Source organism: Tenrec ecaudatus, chromosome 4 (assembly GCF_050624435.1).
Source record: "Tenrec ecaudatus isolate mTenEca1 chromosome 4, mTenEca1.hap1, whole genome shotgun sequence".
Lineage (NCBI taxonomy): Eukaryota > Metazoa > Chordata > Mammalia > Afrosoricida > Tenrecidae > Tenrec > Tenrec ecaudatus.
Genome location: NC_134533.1, coordinates 115,826,374 through 115,846,704, shown reverse-complemented (window position 1 = coordinate 115,846,704; position 20,331 = coordinate 115,826,374). Strand labels below are relative to the sequence as shown.

At 45.6% G+C, this 20,331-nt stretch overlaps 1 non-coding gene across 1 annotated transcript; it reads left to right on the top strand.

The window, feature by feature from the left end:
• The first annotated feature begins 1,538 nt into the window (after positions 1-1,538).
• Positions 1,539-1,702, top strand: LOC142447804 (U1 spliceosomal RNA). Its single transcript, XR_012784453.1, has one exon. It is a non-coding gene; the product is annotated as a U1 spliceosomal RNA (small nuclear RNA).
• The last annotated feature ends 18,629 nt before the right edge of the window (positions 1,703-20,331 follow it).

Below are 20,331 nucleotides of genomic sequence, written 5' to 3'. Positions count from 1 at the left end.
AGCAGCTGGCAAGAGAGGAATCCCAGGCGAGACCCATGCGTGCCCCTGTGAGATGAGGGCGGGACCCGAGCTGTGGGTCTGAGAGGGTGGCGTGTGATCTAGTAACTGAAGACTAAGAAAGCCGCAGGGAATTCAGATGGCAGGGGACCACCTGGACTCCTGTGCCGTCCCTTTGTCGTCATCGCTCACATCTGATTACAAGCCCAGGCAAAAAACCCTCTGAGATCAGGTGCCTCGCGTGTTTGCCCCTTGTTGTACGTAGATTGAGTGTGAAGGCCAACGTCCGGGATCCCTGTCTCTCATATCGACAAGAGCTGACCTGCGTGATCACACGGAGTCCCTGGGTAGTTCACCTGCTCACTGAAAGGTGGGAGATTCAAGGCCATGGGAAGGTGCCTCGGAAGAAAGTCCTGGTGATCTACTTCCCAAAGCACCAGCCATCAAAATCCATTGGAGCACAGTTGCCCTTGGACACACGAGGCCCCATGAGTCAGACTGGGCTTGATGATAGCTGGTTTGTTGGCATGATCAATAGGACCCTGTGGAAGAGATAGGACCCCCAAGGCGAGGTCATAAAGGACCTTGTAGCTGCCAACTTTCTTTCCCTTGGATTACTCACTCAGAAGGAAGACAGCTGCCATGCTGTAAGGACACGCAAATCGCCCTGGCCCTTCCCGCACAGCCAATGCCCACCTACCAGTGCCAGGAGCGCGCCTCGGGAGACTGCAGCTCCCAGGCAGCATTGTTGGGTTACATATGTATCTACTGCTGCTGTTGAGCATACACACAGCAAGGCATAGAACAATCCAGCAGTTTCCAGAGGCACCACTTAATGACACTGACCGCCTTAGCTGCATTGTGCAACAATTTCCATGTCCCTTTCTGAGTTGCTCTTCCCCCAATAACACAAACTCACTGCTATCTAAACTTTCAAGTTGTTATTGTCAATCTGATATATATATATATATAGGCATAATGCAAACAAAACATCATATCACTGTGAATGAGAGGGAGTGCGGAATGGAGACCCAAAGCCCATCTGTAGACAATAGGACATCCCCTTACAGAAGGGTCACAAGGAAGAGATGAGCCATTCAGGGTGCAATGTAGCAACAATGAAACATACAACTTTCCTCTAGTTCTTAAATGCTTCCTCCCCCCACTATCATGACCCTAATTCTACCTTAAAAATCCAGCTAGACCAGAGCATGTACACTGGTACAGATAAGAGGTAGAAACACAGGGAATCCAGGACAGATAAACCCCACAGGACCAATAATGAGAGTAGCCATGCCATACCAGAAGAGGAAGGGGAAGGTGGGGGGAGAAAGAGGAAACTGATCACAATGATCTACATATAACCCTCTCCTAGGGGGGTGGACAACAGAAAAGTGGGTGATGAGAGACATCGGTCAGTAAAAGACATGATTAAAAAAATTATCTAGGGTTCATGAGGGAGGAAGGGGGCAGGGGGCAGGGAAATGAGCTGATATCCAGGGCTCAAGTAGAAAGAAAATGTCTTGAAAATGATGATGGCTACACTTACCTGGCAGAGGAGACACCTTGATCATGAAGGGGGTTTTCCCAGGGTGAGGTTTATCCATTGCACTCCGGATGTGCTGACCCCTGCGATTTCCCCAAATGTGGGGAACGCCACTGCATAGTTTGTGGCAGTGGGGGACTGCGTTTGCTCTCTCCCCTTAAAAAAGAAAGAAAATGATGATGGCAACAATGTGAAAATGCGCTTGACACAGTGGATGGGTGGATGGGTAGGTGCTGTACAAGCCCCCAATGAAATGATTTTTAAAAGAGCATGATGCTCAAGGTAGCTTTTGTTTTGTTTTTACTAGTTAAGCTAAACTTAGAAAACTTCAGGGGATATTTATTGTTGGCTTTAGGTTTAAAGATAAATGGGCTTATCGACCCTCCATTGCTCAAGACAGTTTGAAGTCCATGAGAATTAGCAGCTCTGTTCTGCATGTCCCCCTGGGACCGCTAATACGGGTTTGCATCCTGGAACATCCAGCCAATTTACTAACTCCTGTTTGGAAAGAGAACACATAGAGACTAGATAGCTGTTTCTTCGGAACTTACACGCCGGGGTGTCCCAGGCAGTGTCTTAAATGAACTCAGGGTGTAGCATAACCATGGGATGCAAGCAGACCATGAGCAAGCAGACAGAACAATGCGCTTCCTTAAGTCTCAGGTCAGTCTCAGGATGATTGACTAACAAGATAGCAGGACCTAGCGTTTCAATTACAAATAGACAAATAAAAGAAGGCTCTCTGAGTTTTCTGGCCCTTCCAGGTGTCTTCTCATCCAATCAGTTTGCCTCTGAGCAGTATTATAAAACTTCCATTGAGACTGCAATACGTAACTTGGGCAGCGTGCTCTTTTGATCGGGATGCTTCAATAGAATCTTTGATCAAAATGTTTTGTAAAGGTTCCTGGGCAATAAATAGCTAGTTCTTCGTGTGTCATGGCAAAAGAGGCAGCAATTAGCCACAAATTCCGTATCTTCCTTCTGTTCTTGACACTATTTCATCCTCGGTTGCTCCACAGCTCACTGCCCTCAATCTGACACACAGCGACCCAATAGGACAGGGTAGAACTGCCCCTGTGCATTTCCGAGGCTGTAACTCTTTACGGGAGTAAAAAGCCAAGTCTTTCTCCTAAGACGCAGCTGGTGGATTTGAACTACTGACCTGGTGTGTAGCAGCCTAAGGTGTAACCACTATGCCACCAGGGCAAGCAGAGACCCATTGTCATGCCGTGGAACATTCTCCCCAGGTAACATCTTGATGGCAGCTTCAAAAAGATTCCAACCAGAATCACACAGCCAAATCCCTGCAGGATTTCTGACCCCCAGAGCTATGAGAGATTAGAAAATGTTCATCATGCCAAGTCACTGAGTTTTGAAAGAGGCTTGTTATACAACCGGAGCCAATGCTCAGAGCCTAGCTAGCACATGATCATCACTCAACTGCTGAGTGAATTAATACCTCCACAAGCAGCAACTTCCTACCTCCCAGAACAATTCATTGCATCTTTGAACAGCTCTTTTAAAAGAGTGGTGTTGGTGAGGATAATTAATGTCACAGAATTGTAAAGTTCGACATACTTAAAATGGCTAATCTTGTTAGATATATTCTACAATAATAACAACGTATTAACATTTGTGGTAGTTATGCAATCTTGTGTCAAACTGAGACTTCAGAGTGAAGGGGTGGAGTTTAGCCTGTCAATTAGGCCGCAGCTTGATGACCTCATTTGGGGGCTTTAAGGAGATAAATAGCTCGTTGGAGGCGGGACACACTCACTCCCTGGGAGACATTCCTGCTAACAAGACACATGTGCTAAGCTAGAGCTCTGGAGCTGGAGGAGACATGTGGTGACCCCTGTCTGAGCGGAGATGTTTCCACCCCCACTGGATCCACAGGTCTTTCGACCCACTGGCCTCTGATCTTCCTGCATTCAGCATCATTGCATGTGTCTTCTGAGTCTGAAGAGGACTTTATAGATTGGTATTGGACATACAGGCTAATATCAAATTTGTGGACTTGATCTGGACTGGGCTGGGGATGTTTTCTTAATATTCAATTACTCTTGTTTATAAAGCTCTTTCTTATACATGTTTGGGCCGGGTCCGGACCAGGCAGCCCCTTGTACCAGCTTCTTGAGAAGACAAATGGCCTGGCTGAACTTCAAAGCACCTGCCTCCAGCGTTTCACAAAGCTTACCTTCCCTGCAAGAACACAGCTTCCTCTCCCTGGTGTTCTAGGAAGCAAGTTTGCTGAGAACAAAATAATTTACTGACAGGTCATCTCCTAACCCCAAACTTGCAACCGCAGCACAGAGAACCTCCCTTCCCCTTACTGGCCCATATGACTTTAAGCTCATACCCTATATATGTCCTGCTGCCCAGTACCAGGCGTGACTTCCCTGACCTAACTCGATGGGTCACGGAACCCGCCCAGGGCTCAAAATGCCCCTGTCCTTTTCTCTGCTCTCCCTTCCCTACCAGGAGTTCTTTCCCTGCCTCAACAAAATCTTTCTCAACTTTACATTCCTGGCTAAATTCGATCTCTGTTCCACACCTCCGTTCCACCTCTCAATACACCTATGAGTGTCTGTGGAATTGTTTCTCTAGTCTACCCAGACTAACACAAGATCTTTATGGGAGCAGACTGCTTCATCTTGCTCCCAAGGAGCAGCTGGTGGGTCTGAACCAGCTACCTTGTGGTTAGCTTCCCAATAAGTTATCTACGATGCCACAAGGCTCCTTTTCAAGAGACCTACTGGCTAACATTTCTTCTAGGGATAATGGTGGCAGACAAAAGTCACTTGCTCATGTTTCTTTATGAGGAATTGCTAACTTAAAGTTCGTGGTCTTTGCTCTTATAACCACAGGAAAATGGATGTGCTTTATAAGGTGGATACATAGGATGGTTAGTGCGGAGTTGCTCAGAGGAAAAGAGCATCGATGCCACCTCCTGTTTTCCTCCCACTGGGATGGAGGTGCCCCATTGGCATGGTGGTTACGCATTGGGCTACTAACTATAAGGTGAACAGTTCAAAACTACCAGCCGCTCTGACGGAGAAATTCAGGGCTTTCTTCTGCTGTAAACAATTACAGTCCTGGAACCTCGAAGGAGCATTTCTACTGTCTTATGTCACTGGGAGTTTGGCATTGGCTTGATGGCAGTGATTTTGGAGTTTGGATTTCAAGGCATGACACCACCTACCCTAGACCTTTTTTCGGAAAATGAACCTTCAATCTCCTGCCAGGGAGAGAGGGGTGCTAAGGCTCGAACTTCTTCTAAAGTCTTCAAAACCAGTCTTTTTTACTTCATCGCACTCTCCGCTTTCACTGCTGCTGTCCAATCCACTGTACATTGCAGTCGGTATTATGGATTTGTAGAAGGGAGCTTCAATAAGTTCGTGGAAAATGGAATGAAAGGCTAATAAGATTTTTCTTTGAACTCTTTGAAACTGCTTCTCATGTGCGTGGGCACACACACACACACACACACACACACACACATTTCTGGCGGGTGGTAATAAAGTGCCCAGAGAATGGGAAGGCTATTTCTTTTCTTTTAAAAAATGTGACTAATATTGTATCTCAATATAGAAACATTTTACAAATCAATTTTGCTTTTAGGAGGTATATAATCTAAGAAATATTACATGCAAGCAACTTTGGGCTATATTTATCACATGGTATTCTATGACTAAAAGTGATAATAAACGTTCCTATGAACTTTGTACGGGAGGAGGTCCATGGGTGCAGGCCAGAGTGAGACCAGGAGTCAACCCTGCTGTTGCCCCATCTTCTCCCCACTGATCCACTTCTCTTGGGGGGTCGGGGAGGAGGCTATTTCTATGCCTTGCTGGTGTAGTGGTTACGTACTGGGCTGCGAACCACAAAGCCAGCAGTTTGAAACCACCAGCCACTCTGAGGGAGAAAGATGAGGCTTTCTGCTCCCTTAAAGAGTACCGGTCTTAGAGACCCACAGGGGCAGCTCTACTCTGTCCTATAGCGTCATCATGAGTCGGAATGGACTCGGTGGCTGTGACTTGTTCTCTTTCTTTCTTGCTAATTCACCCGTACGTGCAGCATGGGCTAGCAGTTTAGCCTTTGAGAATTCAAAGTGAGTAAATCATGCTGGATCTCATCTCTTCCCACTGGCAGCTTCAGATCAGCATTCTCAGGCCTGTCAAATGCATGACAGCCCGTCTGTCTGCTTTCTGGCTTCCAAAACGTTCTCATCTTTTCTTCTATTCTCTCTATCCCTGTGGGTCTCCATGTTGTTGCTGTTTTCTCAAATTCTCTAGTTCCGGGGAGGTTTCAGAAGTCGATATAAGTAAGTCTATATATTGAATCAGCTGTGTTTATCTGGAAGTCCACAGAAGGACCTGTGGTCCACTCATTGATCTGCTGCCTAAGCCAGAGTCCAACTTCCCGGGGTGGGGTTATTGCGCAGAGTTGTATGACCAGGGATGTGCCTATCTAGGAAATGTTCTTCCATTTAAGATTTTATCTTCAGGGAAATGTCGGAATGACCGCATTTAACTATAAAGATGCTCGATCCAGTAATGTCTGCCGATGAAGAAGGCAGTGTGCGAGAGGAAATCGGTAAATACATGATCTCTCGCTGCCATCCAGTCCATGCTGACTCACAGCGACCCCTGCGGGCTTCCGAGCTTGTAACTGCTTACAGGAGTAGAAACTCAGCCTTTTTCTCAAGGAGTTGCTGGTGGTTTAGAACTGCTGACCATGCAGATCTCAACCCAATGCAGAACCACCACACCACCAGGGCTCTTTGAATAAGTCATGGTATGTCTGTATCAATATCCATTATGTTATGAGTGAACATTTATTGACATAAATATGTATGCACAGTATTGATATGTGTTGATATAACCTTCAAATGACAAATCGGTTATTGAAAAGCTTATTCTCATAAAAATACATTTTAAAAAATCCATGTAAATATATGCCTAGATGAAAATATGGAACAATATAAAAGTGTTGGTGGTGGAATTATGGGGGATTGTTTTTCTTTTTGCTTATCAGTTTAGTTAGTTCTGTGTTATCTTCTTTAATAGGATAAAACAGCTACTGAATTTTTGTTAACATTTTAATGATGCACAATGGTCTACCTTAATTCTATTAATCAATGTTGTCAAGTCATCAAAGCCAAGGTATTTTGAATACTTTACCTTGATCTTTTGTAAAAAGTCCTCTATTTAGTGGCTTTTAAATCCAAAGGCCCTCTGTACAAAGACTCACAGAGTTATTTATTTTGCAATTTGATGTTCGAGAAAGCATATTTTCTCCGGGAGTCTGCTGTGCTTCCTTCTTTCTGATGAGGACAATTACATAACCGACTGATAACACAACTGCCTGGGCTCTGCAGGGCCTCCCAGGAGCCCAGAGCCAATGTGAGGATCAATGGGGGTCACCTTGCCACCCCTTACTGCTCCTGTGGCGGTGTTTCAGGGCTGGTGCTTCCTTGAGCAGCATGTCCTGCGATGGCTTTCCTTTTTTCTGGTCCTGAGATATGGTCTCCCCCACCTCCCCCCGCCCCTTTCTTCTCTGTCTCTGTTTTCTCATATTGTCTTTGATTGCCAAAACATCAAGTTTTGGGTAATGAGGCAGAGTGTGTATCTGTAAACCTCAGACAACTAAAATATTTATCTTCTTGGCATGTCATTGCTGTGTTGACTCAGCCTGTGCTCAGTACAGAGCATGGTAGCAGCGTCCACGTCACTGCCCCCCCCCCCCCCAGCTCTTGCACCACCTGCAGATAGTTCGGACACAAACATCCAGCTGGGGGCATTTCTCCGATGTGATGATCTTTGGGCTACAGAAAGTAAATAACATATGACAAGCCTAAGGACCCTGTGTCCTGGCTACCGCTGGAGCTGGTCCCACCTCTGCAGAGGCCAGAAGAGGAGGAGGATGGAGGCAGCATTGGAATGGCAGATCCTACACGGGCGGGAGAGATGGACTCCATTCTCCATTATGCCTTAGCCTCTGCTCCTAGGCTTGGCTTGCTTTCCCCTGGCTGATTCTGAACTACTGCTCCTGGGCCCCAATCCAGTCACACCAGTTCCCTGGCTTCTCTGTATTTTAGCAGCCCCCGTTGCCATCAAATAGAAAGCCCTTGGGTGAGAGTAAGTGGATCTGGCTCTCCACTGGGCACAGAAGGCCTCCAGCTTCAACCAGTGAGACGTGGGGAGGCTCTTTGTGGTGGTTTGTCCTTTGTAGCAATGTTCTCTCCTAGTGTCTGAGCCTGAGATAGTGCATTGAGCGTGGACTCTGAAGCCCGACATCCCTGGGATTGACCCAGGTCACAACCTTGGGCAAGTTACCTAATCTCTCTGTGCCTTCTTGTCTCTGTAAATAAAAGTGGATAATGCAGTGGATGGATCAAAGTGCAGTTGTGCAAATAAACAAGGGATTGCTGCCTGGTTTAGAATCAGGAAAGACACGGCAGTGGCATATCCGCTCACCACACGTATTCAGTCTGTACGCGCAAATCATAAGAGACCCTGGATTATATGGAGACGAATGTGGCATGGGATTGGAGGGAGGTTTATTAACGACCTTTGTTATGCAGAAGTGACACCTTGCTTGCTGAATGTGAGGAGGACTTGAAGCACTTGCTGATACAAAGCAAAGATTGCAGCCTGCAGCGTGGACCACAATGCAATGTAAAGAAAACCCAAATCCTCACAACTGAACCAACAGGTAGCAGCATGACAGATGGAGTAATGGTTGGAGTTGTGAAGGATTTCATTTGGCTTCGCGCCACAATCGACACTCATGGAAATACTAATCAAGGATCACAAGACAAGTTGCATTAGAGAGCTCTGGGGCCCGAGACTTCTTTAGAGTACTGAAAAGCAAGGATGTTCCTTTGAGGATTAAGGCAACCCGACCCAAGCCCTGGTATTTCCAGTAGTCTCATGTGGATGGGAAAGTTGGACATTGAATAAGGGAGACCGAACAAGAATGGATGCATTTGCATTGGGGTGCTGCAGAAGGGTATTGAAAGTGCCACGGACTGCCACAAGGACAAACAGATTTGCCTCGGAAGTGCGGCCAGAGTGCTCCTAACAGGCAAAGATGGCGACACTTCGTCTTACAGACTGTGGATATGTTTCCAGGGGAGACCAGTCCCAGAGAAGGACATCATGTCTGGTAAAATAGAAGGGCAGGGAAGGAGCGGAGGGCCTTCAAGGAGATGGACTGACACCATGACTGGGCTCAAGTACAGGCACAGTGGTGAGGACGGGGCAACGCCCGGCAGTGTGTCACGCTGATGCGCACAGGGTCTCTGTGGGTGGAAGCCAACTCAGTGGCACACCACCACCACCTCCACCACCACAACAACGAGTTTAGCAAGCATGACGCCTCTTCCGGGCACTCTTCCGATAACACGGCCCAAGGCTGTGGGATAAAGCATCCCCCCCCCCTTGCTTCTAGAGAGCATCCTGGCTGTACTTCTTCCAAGAAAGATATCTTTGCTCTTTTGGAAGTCCATGACAATTTCAACATTCTTCACTGTCACCATCATCCAAAGGCATCAATTCTTCTTCCGTCTTCCTTATTCAATGTCCGATTTTCACACGCTTATGAGGTCACTGAAAATACCCTGGCTTGGGTCCGGTGCCCCACGGTCCTCAAAGTGGTATCTTTGCTGTTCAACACTTTAAAGAGATCTTGTGCAGCAGATTTACCCAATGCAATGGGTCCCTTGATCTCTCGACTGCTGCTGCCATGAGCTCTGATTGTGGATCCAAGCAAGAGGAAATCCTTGACAACTTCCATTTGTAGTGCTTCCTTATTTATCAATAGTGAACAAGTTCACATCCCCCCCTACACACGCACACACACACACACACACACACACACCCCACATCAAAGATTCTGCTTTGAGCTATGGCTGGCTTCAGGGTCTCTCCCAACCCCATAGCACCTTCCTATAGAATCGAATTATTTTTTTCAAGTTTCCAATCCCCGATAGGGACGAGTAACCAGTATACAAGGTAAGCATGGGTTTACTTGTTTTTTAGTTACTAATCTGTAGTGAACAGTTTCACATGTATCAGTCATGCTATTAAAAACAAACGAAACTGTTCATTATAGATTAGTAAGTTAAAACAAGTAATTTATTGACTGATCTACCTGGGACAGCCAGCTAGCTGGAAAGGCAGACAGACAGGTGATAGCTGATTGTCAGCTGTCTACTTGACTCCAACTATGCTTAGAAAAACCACCTGCTGCATGCCCCTGCAGTTTCCCCCCAATCACCAGCACATGCAATTCCACTCCTCTGACAGCCTCGCTCACACTCACCTGGTCTCTAAGACACCAGATAGGGTAACTTGCTCCAAGAAATTCATCTCTGCTGATGATATGCCCAAAGCAAACCAGGCCGGCAATGTTATCTTGTGTGTCTTGGTTTTCATTGGCTAACTCTCAGAAGTAGATCAGTCTCTCTTTGTGGTCTGTCTTCATCTGGAACGGATGACGGAAGCAGTCCATTATAGGTGATCTTTGTGGTATTTGAAACGCTGGTAGCCTAGCTTCCAGCATCGAAGCAACAGGCAGCCACCACCATAGGACCAATGGACAGATAGGGGGTGGACTGAGCCTGCATCTCCCACTTAACCCCTTTCCCGCCTGAGAGCTCTTGCTCAGATAGCCCCTTCTCTTTAAAATGCCCTTTCGCCCGTCCTTTGCTATCTATCACCTTGGACACCTTGCTTATCACAGTGTCATCGAGTTAGGGGTTTCAGGGCACTTAGTTTCTCTAATTAGGGTTGAGATTCTACTAGACTCTGACTCTTCAGGGCCTGGTAGATGCCTGGCAAAAAGTAAATGGTCTTCCCCGTGAAGTCCTAGCCTTGTTGGCCCGGCTAGGTAGCCAGAATAGGGACTAAGGGGGGTTGAGGGGGGAGTTGTCTCCCCAATGCCTGCATAGGACCACAACAAAGGAGTTGGAAAGAAATCAGGCACACTAATTAGACACCCGAGGAAAGAGCCAAACTGAGCATGCGCAGACTACGACCATTTAAGCGCAGGTGAAACCAAGCCTAGCCTCAACCTAGGCCCTGACATCACACAGGTGTGCCGAAACTCCGCCAACAAGGTCAGCCACGACCACGCTTCCCCAGCTAATGGGGGTGAAAGCAGGCCGAGGGCAGGCCGCCCCTCTCTTTCAGGGGTGCTTGGCAGGTAGAGGGTGGAATCTCTCCTGCTCGGCCTGAGCTCCTTCTCAGGCCCTGTCCTGGTCCCTGGGATTTCTTGGTTCAGCAAGGTGGTTTTGTGCTCCTGTTTGTTTTCATGTTCAGTCGCGAACTCCTGCATGGTTTTTACGTGGCCTGGTATGCTTTCCAGAATCAGCATCTACTTTTTGAGACTGTCATACCTGAAACTTCCCTTTTCCTCCCAGCGCCGTGAGGCAGGGACTGAGGTATCCCAAGCCGGAAAGCTAACTGCCTCAGTGCCACTGGCTGCTGTCACGGAGGCTTTGAATACGCTTCCTGCGACATTCACCTCTATTCCAACTCCACCACGTCTCCCATCTCTTCTCCTTTAGACCAGCACGTGAGCCTCAGCGGCAAAGGCGCCTTCTCCATTCTCGATGCTGGCATCCTGGCCCAACATTCTCTTCTCTTCCAATGTCCCTACTGCTCTCTGCAACAAACTCTTGGGGGAGCTTCAGCGTCTGGAATCTGGCTTTCATGGAGGACACCGTGCCCCTGGGTTTTCCCCACTGCCCCTCTTGGAGCTGCCTGTCCTCGGAACCAGTGGCTGCTTCCAGCCGCTTAGCTCATTGAGGCTGGTTCCATGTGGCTGGCAGGAGGATATGCATCCTGGGGAGTCTGGACCACTTCCTCTGGCCAGGCACCAGCTCATCCTTCTTGCAGATGCCTACGTCCACTGAAGCCTTAGCCACCGCAGTTAAATTGCCCAAGCCACAGAATAGGAGGTGGCAGAATATTTTGTTGTGTGGAAAATTTCACAAAAGCACTGCCCTTCCAACTACTCTTTCTGCTATTGTTTTCACGTGGAAAAATCTTTTATAATGTAAAAATCCACATAACACACACATGCCATCTCAGTAATTTCCGCGTGTGCAACTCAGTGAAGGATGGATCCTGGGTGGCACAGTGACCATCGGCCGGCAGCGGGCAGGCCGGCGGCTCCTGTTGCTTTGGTCTCGTCTGCTCTTCCCCTTGTGGGTTTGTGTATTTTAAAAAGTACACTTTAATGCCTCCCCCCGCCCCTTACTGCCACTTTCATGAGATTTCAGAAGAGAGCAGGGGCTAATGCGTGCCGCCAACCCACGTCCTTTCTACTCTCATGTTCTTTGGTCTCCTTTCCCATGCACTGGTTTGAGCCTTTTAATGGGTTAGTTACCCTTAAAAATTTAACATTCTTGTTTGATCTAACAAAGTCTAAGGGTAATCAATTTCTCTGTCTTTCTCTTGAATAATGTAAAGGCTTTGATCTCTCCTTTCCTGTTTTCTATGCGACTTTGGTTTAATATTTTAGGTCTACATTGCTTTTAATGCTCCTCCAAAGTAGTCCTTCCATCAATATATCCTGACTCCCTGTCATGTCTAGACTGGGTTCTAGCGGCATACACAATGGGCTGTTAACCACAAGGTTGGTAGTTCAAATGCATCAGCTGCTCCTCAGAGAAATATGAGGCTTTCTGTCTCCATAAAGATTTTCAGTCTCAGAAACCCTCAGGGGCAGTTCTTATGAGTTAGAATTGACTCAATGGTGTTAAGTTTGGTTTGAACCATGTCTAGGTATTGACAGGCTAAACTACATGCAAATATATTCTATGTTAAACCAAATTACATTTACTTGCCCACATTTGACCAATTTTTAACTATAAAGCTAATTTCTTTTTTGTTTGTTTGTTTTTGCTAATTTCATAATTAGCTTTAAATATGTCTATTTAAACATGCAGTTTATATATTTAAACATACAGTTTAACTATGTATTACATACATAAGATAGATAAATAAAATTACTCCATGCTTTTCAGATGCATCTAAACATTTTCCAGGAGACTTGGTGGCATAGTGGTTACATGTTGGGCTGCGAACCACCAGGTCAGCAGTTCAAAACCACCAGCCTCTCCAAGGGAGAAAGGCAGGGCTTTCTACTCCCATAAAGAGTGACAGCAGTGGTTCTCGACCTTCCTAATGCTGCGACCCTTTCATACATTTCCTCATGTTGTGGTGACCCCCAACCATAAACTGATTTTCGTTGCTACGTCATCACTGTCATTTTGCTACTGTGATGAATCTGGTGACCCCTGTGAAAGGGTCTTTCAACCCCCAAAGGAGTCCCAACCCACAGGTTGAGAGCGCTGAGTTACAGTCTCAGAGACCCCTAGGGGGCTCTCTCCTTCCTTGTCCAGTGAGAAATATCTACCACGTTTAATGGTCCCCAGGCCTCCTAGAATTGCACTTTTTCTTTCTGGGTCCGTTTGGGATCTTTCGTAGTTGGTTTCAGTGAGGGTCTAGTCTTTCCTCTGACCTAACTTCTAACTTTTGGACAGTGGTGCTGTCAAGTCTGTTCCGATCGCAGTGACCCCATGTCCAGCTGGAGGACACGCCCTCTGGTCCTGCACCGGCCCACAGTGCCGTCAGGCTGTGCTTGAGCCCATTGCCGTAACCAAGGTGTCAGCCAGTCTCATGGAAGGACTTCTTCTTTCTGTTGACCTTCGACTTTACCAAACATGACGCCTTTCTCCAGGGACCATTCCTTCCTGATCATGTGTCCAAAGCACAGGAGGCGAAGTCTTTGCTTCAAGAACTATGTGCTGAATTTCTTCCAAAAGAGATTTGCTTGTTTTCAGGCAGTTCATGGAATATTCTGTATTTTTCACCAATACATAATCTACCTGAGTATATTGTTTTAGTTACATGAGTATAATTAAAGATATTAATATATCTTTAGTCTTTTGAAGATACACTGCTGATAAATGAGTTGTCGATTTGTTATTTTTCATTTATTCATAATCCTTCCTTTAAAGTTTTATTGGTATATAATTCACATTTAAAAAACATACAATTAAGCCATGCAATTTAACTGCTTAAATACATTAAAAATAGTTGGATAATCACACCACAATTAATTTTAGAATGTTTTCTTCATTTAAAAATCATTTTATTCGGGGCTCTGACAGTTCTTATAACATTCCATACATCAATTGTATCAAGCATATTTGTACAGCTGTTGCCATCATCGTTTCCAAAACCAAAACATTTTCTACTTAAGCCCTTGGTATAAGCTCCTCTTTTTTCTCATCCCTCCCTCCCCTACCTTCCTATTCTCTTGAATCCTTGATCAATTATATATTGTTATTATTATTTCGTATCTTACACCTTTCACTGTCTCCCTTCACCCACACTTCTGTTATTCATCCCCTTTGGGGTGTTATATATCCTATATATCCAACCCTATACAGCCAACCCTATATATCCAACTCTATATAGCCAACCTGTGATGGGTTCCCCTTTCTACCTCCCTAACCATCCCACTACCCTCATGATATCACTACTCCCACTCTTGTTCCTGAGGGGTTTATCTGTCCTGAATTCCATGTGTTGAGAGCTCTTATCTGTACCAATGTGTGTTCTCCGGTCTAGCCAGATTTGTAAGGTAGAACTGGGTCATGGTAGTGGGGGGAGGAAGCATTCAGGAACTAGAGGAATGATGTGTGTTTCATCAGTGCTATACTGCACCTTCACTGAATCGTCCCTTCCTTATAACCCTTCTGTTTGGGGGCAGGTGTCCAATTGTCTACAGATGGGCTTTGGGTCTCCACTCCAACCCCCCTGGTTCACATCAATATAGTTGTTTGTTTTGGATCTTTTGATACGTGATACCTGATCAACACCTCATGATCACACAGGTTGGTGTGCTTCTTTCATGTGGGCTTATTGGCTTCCCTGCTGGATGACTGCTTGTTTAACCTCAAGCCTTTAAGACCCCAGATGCTATATCTTTTGATAGCTGGGCACCATCTTCTCTCTTCACCACATTTTCTTCTGCACTATTTTGTCTTCAGCAATCATGTTGGGAAGGTGAGTATCAAAAAGTGCCAGATTATTAGAACCAAGTTTCTTGAGTAGAGGTCCAAAGTCTGACTGCTATCTTAATACTTAACATATAAATATATGTACATTGGTCTCTAGCCCTTTCATTATAAATTAGTATATTTACATATATACATGCCTATAACTATACCTCTATAAATAGTCTTTGTCTCCTATTTTTTCCCTGTATTTCCTTTCACCTTCCTCCTAGCCCACTATTATGCACACCCTCCATTCAGCTCACAGTAATTTCTCTCAGATACACTGCACTTGATTAAACCCCACCAGACATTATGCACCCTTCTATGCATCAATTTTAGATCTCTTATTGTTCCCTAATTCCTGAGTTTGTTAGCTCCCCACCCCATCCTCTCACATGTCCCCCTCACCCCAGAATGGCTGGTCCCATTGTTTTCTCTTCAGGATTATTTGTCTTGCCTTTCTTATATAGATAAACATAGGGTGAAAGAAAAACAAACACAGCAAACAAAACAAGAAAGAAAATTAAAAAAAAAAGAGATAGTTCCAGGTCTGCCTGTTGACTCATATGCATGTTTTTCAATTAAGTCTAAAGAGGTGCCAAGTCCTGTTCCCCAAATCAGAAGTCTATTTTCAGGATTCCTTGGGGACTGGGTTACTTTGCTCCCCTTGATGTCCTGTTACTTTCCCTTTGAGTTTCACCCTGCTGTGCAGGGGACAGACATGGCACACTTTCCCCACAGGGCCTCCAGTGCTGTTCCCAGTTACGCTATGGGTCAGTGAGGGAATGCTGTGTCTGGTGGTGGGGCCGGCCCTACGTTTTCTTCATTCTTGTACCAATTATTATTAGCGTCTCATTTCCTCCAACTTCTAATACCATAACCCCAAGGTATTATTAATCTAAAAATGGCTACACAGAAAATTTCAAAGGGTCGCTTGAGAAGACAAAGTAAAATATTATAATAAAATGTTCAAAGACCTGGAGTTAGAAAATCAAAGGAAAAACACAGTCTCAAGTTGAAAGAACAAAAGAAAGAAAAAGTACAAGCCTCCCGTTGCACGATTGAAAAGCTTGATGGGGGAAATATTGAATCATGAAGGAAGCATCAAAGAAGATGGAAGGAATACACCGAATCACTGTACCCCAAACAACTGGTCAGTGCTGACCGTGTCAGGAGGTAGCATAAGATCAAGAGCCAACTAGAATGAAGGAAGAAGTCCAAGCTGCATTGAAGGCATTGGTGAAAACCAAGACTCTAGGAATGGACACAATTTCAATTGCGATGCTTTAACAAAAAGATATAACACTGAACGTGCTCAGTAGTCTTTGCCAAGAAATCAGCTGACTAGAAGAGATCTTTATGTCCATTCCAAAGAAAGGTGATCTACTGGGGAATTCTACCAAACATTCAGAAAAGAGTTGACATCGATTCTATTCAAATTATTCCAGAATACAGAAAAGGATGGCAAGGCCCCAAATTCATTTTGTGAAGCAAACATAACCCTGATACTAATTCCAGGCAAATGGGGATCATCTCAGGTGTGCAAAGATGGTTAAGCATTAGGAAAACAATCAATTCATCCAATAAGCAAAACAAAAGAAAAAAATGACACAATGAAACCATTTGATGCAGAAAAGGCATCTGACAGAAGCGAACACCCATTCTTCATAAACACATTCAATCAAATAGGAACAATAATAATAAAGTCCATGTATGGGCTTTCTATTTAGAGGTTCTGAAAAGATTGCATAACAGTGTGAGACAAAAAAGGCCTGATTTGTGGCAGACTGGTTTTGCCACCACGACAATGCACCTGCTCAAACAATCATCGCAGTGCGCCAGTTTTTGAAAAAACACAGCGTGCCTCTCTTGTCCCACACACCTTACTCACCTGACTTTGCTCCCTGCAGCTTCTTTTTGTCTCTGAAAATGAAGAAGGACAGGAAAGGACAGCGATTTGATGACATAGAAGAAGGGAAGGAAGGAAGAAATAAGGGAGGTGCTGTCAGCCGTCCAAACAGATGAGTTTCAAAACTGTTTCCAAGAATGGAATCGCAGGTTTGACCAATGACTTAAGTAATGGAGAGTCCTGTGAAAAAAAGGTTGTTTTGGGAAAAAAATTAAATACATAGCTTTGGGGTGGGGAGGGGAATTCCAGGTTTTGGGGGGTACCCCCTTGTATTTGCTCACCCCCGTTCATTGCAGCATTATTCACAATAGCAACAAGATGGAAACAACCGCCATGCCCACTGGTGGAGGAATGGATAAATAAACTTTGGTGCATAAGGAAAACTACACGTTATTAAAGAGATTGAAATGGAAACACCTCGTGACATGGATGGATTTGCAGGACAGTATGGTGAGGGAAGTTAGTGCATCACAAAAGGACAGTACTATATGGGACCACTGTTGTGATGTTTTAAATCAAGAAAAAGATGTTCACATAACAGAAACAGACTTCGATGGTTGTTGGGGGTGAGAGGAGAGGGAGGAAAGAGAAGCAACAGGCTAGTAGGCAGGTGTTACGTTGGGCGAAGAGGAAGATTATATGATACAGCAGGGAGACGGGGAAAGGGGGAGAGAGAAAACAGGGCAAGCTATTGGGAGGCTCGAAAAGGAATCTAAGTTGGTGAATGCAAAAATGATGATCTGAGAGGTAAAGCCTCACCGAATGCACAATTAAAATGCAGGGGGGGGGTGTCAGTGATCCAATAGGATGCAGAAATGATTGAACAATATAGTTAACATCACACGCAAGTAAAACTTTTCTCAAGATAATTCAAAAATAATTGCAGCAGTTACCCCAACAGGGAAGTACCAGATCCAGAAGAGGACATGGATTGAGAGGTGTCAATTCTGATGTCAGATAGTTCTTGCCCAAACGCAGAGAATACCAGAAATACGTTCACCTGCATTTTATCAGTAATACAAAGGCATTGGACTGTGTGGATCATAGCAGATGGTGGATAACATTAACAAGAAGGAGAATTCTAGAACACATCTTTGTGCACATGCGAAGCCCCGGCACTAGTGGCAGTCTTTCAAACAAACAAGGGGACACTGAGCAGTTCCAAATCCGGGGGAGCTGGGGCAGGGTGGTATCTTTTCCCCGACACATCTCACCTGTAGGCTGTGCATATAAGCTGAGAAACTAGACTCCATGAAGAAGAAGGGGGCATCAGAATTAGAGAAAGACTCGTGAACAGCCTTTGATAAGCAGATGACACAGCCTGCTTTGGATGTGAAGAAGACCTCCCTACTTACTGATAAAGATCAAAGGCTACCGCCTTAGTAGGGCTTATGCTGCAATATGAAGACCACAAAAGTCCTCACGGCTCTACCAATGAGAACATCACTCACAACTGAGCAAAGAGTAAAGCTGTCCAATGGGAGCAGCGATACCAGGAGGGTGGGGGGGGGGTGCGGGGAGAAAGGGGGAACCGACGGCAATGATCAATGTATAACCCTCCCCACCCAGAAACATGATGAAGGAAGACATGTGTAACATGGTGTAAGATATGAAAATAATAACAATTTATAATTTATCAAAGGCTCATGAGGGTCGGAGGGTCGGGGAGAGAGGGGAAAAACGAGGAGCTGATACCAAGGGCTCAAGTAGAAAGAAAATGTTTTGAGAATGATGAGGGCAACAAATGTACTGACGTGTTTGACACAATGGATGGATGGATGGATTGTGAGAAGAGCTGTCTGAGCCCCCAAGAAAATGATCCTTTTAAAAAAGAGGAGCTGATACCAAGGGCTCAAGTAGAAAGAAAATGTTTTGAAAAAGATGATGGCAATACATGTACACATGTGCTTGACACAGTGGATTGTTCTAAGCGCTGTAAGAGCCCCCAATAAAATGATTTTTTTTAAGGGTAAAGTTTTGAGTAAAGTTATGAATTTGATTTTACCCGGCTCCACAGTCAGTGCCCATGGACTGTGCGGATCGCAGTGGCGGTCAGGGAATCAAACAAGTGGACCTCAGTGGCTGGTTGAGGCTGAGAGTGCAACAGGACAGAAGCGATGGTTACAGCAGAGACAAGAGACCACACCACTGATATCACATCGAGTCAAGTTTGCTGAAGACCATCCAACAATCGTTGCAGCAGTACACTGACAGGGAGCGGGCAGAGGTTCAGGTTGGATTCAGAAGAGGATATGGGAAAAGGTGTATCGTTGCTGGTAACAGATGGATCTTCGCTGAAAGCAGAAAATACCAGAAAGATGTTTACTTGTGCTTTACCAACTTTGCCAAGCCACTCGACCGTATGGATCATAACAGACTATGATGGCCTTGAGAAAAAGGGGATTCCAGAATACTTCATTGTGCTCATGCAGAACCTGCACATGCATCAAGAAACAGCGGGGTAAACAGGACAAGGACATACTGCGCGGCTTAAAATCAGGAAAGGCGTGTGGCAGGGTTGCATCTTCTCCCACCAAGCTTATCTAATCTGTGTGCTGAGCACATCATCGGAGAAGCTGGAGCCTATGAAGAATGTGGCATCAGGAGCTGAGGAAGGTTTATTAACAATGTTGAATATGCAGATAACTTGCTTGCTGAAGTGAGGAGGACTGGAAGTATTTGCTGATGAAGATCAAGGATTGCAGCCTGCAGTGTGGACGATGATTCCGTGGCAAGAACCACAAGTGGATCAGTAGGTAACATCATAATAAACTGAGAAAAGATAGACGTTGTCAAGGATTATGAGGATTATGTCTTGCTTGGATCCACAATCAATGTCCGTGAAAGCAGCGGTCAGGAGATCCAAAGGCGTGTTGCGTTGGGTAAATCTGCTGCAAGAAGACCTCTTTCGTGTTGGAAAGCGAAGATGTTACTTTGAGGGCTATAGTGTGCCTCCCCCAAGCCAGGGTATTTTCAATCGTCTCAAATGCCTGGGAATTAGACACTGCATAAGGAAGGCTAAAGAACAAGCCAGGAGTTTGACTTGTGTGTGGGAGAAGGATATTGAAAGTACCATGGGCTGCACAAACGACCAACCGATCCGTCTTGCAAGAAGAACACCAGAGAGTGTCGCTTAGAGGCAAGGATAGCAAGACCTGGGACATGTTTTCAGGAGAGACCGGTGCCTGAGGAGGGGCGTCATGCTTAGGTCACGTGGAGGGGCAGCGGAAAGGAAGGCGCTCAGTGGCTGCAGTGACACAGCAGTGGCAGCGATGGGCTCAGGCGCAGGAACAGTTGTGATCACGGGGCAGGACCGGGCGCTGTTGTGCACCCAGTCGCTCTCTCTAGGTCGGAACCGACTCGATGACACTTAACCACGCAGGAGAGGAAAATAAGATTTTGTTTTGCTTAAATTACATTCTGCCTTCTTTTTCTTTCCTCTTTGCATTTTTGGTCTCTTGGTAGCTGAACTGGATTCTAGTCAATATAAAACATGTCTGATTCAAATGATATTCATGAAACTCAAAGTCACTGCCATTGAGTCAAGTCTCTGCTGACCCACAGCGACCCTACAGGACTGGGTAGAACTGCCCCTGTGAGTTCTGAGATTGTACTCCTTTCTGGGAGTAGAAAGCTCTTTCTCCTCAGAGAAGCTGCTGGTTTCGAACTGCTGACTGTGCAGTTAACAGCCCAACAAGGAGCCACTGCACCACCAGGGCTCCTCACACATCCATTAGCGCAGCGGTTCTCAACCTGTGGGTCGAGACCCCCTTAGGGGGTCAAATGACCCTTTCACAG